The 2068-nt window shown below is 47.1% G+C and overlaps 1 pseudogene; it reads left to right on the top strand.

Annotated features, from left to right (window-relative positions):
• Positions 1 to 1207: 1207 nt before the first annotated feature.
• LOC104989479 overlaps positions 1208 to 2068 on the top strand; it is a 6911-nt pseudogene continuing 6050 nt past the window's right edge.

The raw sequence follows: 2068 nt of genomic DNA, 5'->3' as shown, positions 1-2068 counted from the left end.
ATTTTTGAAAAATCTAGGACTATGTTCAATTCAATTCAGTCACTCAGTTCAGTTTAGTTCAGTTCAGTCACTCAGTCATGTCCGACTCTTTGCAACCCCATGAATCTCACCAGGCAAGGCCTCCCTGTCCATCACCAACCCCCAGAGTTCACCCAAACTCACGTCCATCAAGTCGGTGATGCCATCCAGCCATCTCATCTTCTGTCGGCCCCTTCTCCTCCTGACCCCAATCCCTCCCAGCATCAGAGCCTTTTCCAGTGAGTCAACTCTTCGCATGAGGTGGCCAAAGTATTGGAGTTTCAGCTTTAGCATCTTTCCTTCCAAAGAACACCCAGGACTGAGCTCCTTCAGAATGGACTGGTTGGATCTCCTTGCAGTCCAAGGGACTCTCAAGAGTCTTCTCCAACACCACAGTTCAAAAACATCAATTCTTCAGTGCTCAGCTTTCTTCCCAGTCCGACTTTCACATCCATACATGACCACTGGACAATGTTAATGCCATTTAAAAATCCAATGTCTTATAGAGGACAGACTAGTGGACATGGTGGGCAGTGGGGAGGAGAGGGTGAGATGTACAGATAGAGTAACAGGGAAACTTACGTTACCATATGTAAAACAGATAGCCCGTGGGAATTTGCTGTATGACTCAGGGACCTCAAACAGGGGCGCTGTATCAACCTAGAGGGGTGGGATTGGGAGGGAGATAGAGGGAGTTTCAAGAGGGAGGGGACATATATATACCTATGGCTGAATCATGTTGTCTGACAGAAAACAACAAAATTCTGTAAAGCAATTATCCTTCAGTTAAAAATTAAAATATTTTTTTTTAAAAAATCCAGTGTCTTACAGATGAATGAATAAAGAAGATGTGGTACGTATATATGATGGAATATTACTAAGCCATTAAAAAGAATGAAATAATGTCATTTGCAGCAACATGGATGAACCTAGAGACTGTCATGCGAAATGAAGAAAGTCAGACCAAGGAGAAGAAATACTGTATGACATCCCTTATATGAGGAATCTAAAAAGAAATGATACAAATGAACTTATTTACAGAACAGAAACAGACTCACAGACTTAGAGAATGAACTTTGGGTTGCAGGCAGGGGCGAGAATGGAGGGAAGAGATAGTCGGGGAGTTTGGGATGGATATGTACACTCTGCTATATTTAAAATGGATAACCCTCCCTCTCAGAACCTTCCTGCCGCCGCGTTCGGACCTCGCTGCTTCAGCCTCCGGGTCCCGTTCCATCTTTCCACCCTGCGACTAGCAGCAGAGAAAAACTAATTCCATATTATTTTTTTGCCCCATACACACCTTGAGGTGAGCAAAAAGATTAGAATAAATTTTAACAATGAGGGAAATCGTGCACATCCAGGCCGGTCAGTGTGGCAATCAGATCGGTGCCAAGTTCTGGGAGGTGATCAGTGATTAACATGGCATCGACCCCACCGGCACCTATCATGGGGACAGCGACCTACAACTGGACCGCATCTCCGTGTACTACAATGAAGCCACAGGTGGCAAATATGTCCCTTGTGCTATCTTGGTGGATCTAGAACCCGGAACCATGGATTCTGTTCGCTCAGGTCCTTTTGGTCAGATCTTCAGATCAGACAACTTTGTTTTTGGTCAGTCCGGGGCAGGCAACAACTGGGCCAAGGGCCACTACAGAGAGGGAGCCGAGCTGGTTGACTCGGTCCTGGATGTGGTTCGGAAGGAGGCCGAGAGCTGTGACTGCCTGCAGGGCTTCCAGCTGACCCACTAGCTGGGTGGGGGCACTGACTCCGGAATGGGCACCTTGCTCATCAGCAAGATCCGTGAAGAGTATCCTGACCACATCATGAACACCTTCAGCGTGGTGACCTCACCCAAAGTTTCCGACACTGTGGTTGAGCCCTACAACGCCACCCTCTCTGTCCATCAGCTGGTGGAGAACACTGATGAAACCTATTGCATTGACAACGAGGCCCTTTACAACATATGTTTCTGCACCCTCAAGCTGACCACACAAACCTATGGAGACCTGAACCACCTCGTCTCAGCCACCATGAGTGGAGTCAC

The sequence above is a fragment of the Bison bison genome, unplaced genomic scaffold, assembly GCF_000754665.1.
Source record: "Bison bison bison isolate TAMUID 2011002044 unplaced genomic scaffold, Bison_UMD1.0 scf7180017864157, whole genome shotgun sequence".
Taxonomy (NCBI): Eukaryota; Metazoa; Chordata; class Mammalia; order Artiodactyla; family Bovidae; genus Bison; species Bison bison.
Note: the sequence above shows the minus strand (reverse complement) of the source record. Positions and strands in the feature narration are given on the sequence as shown.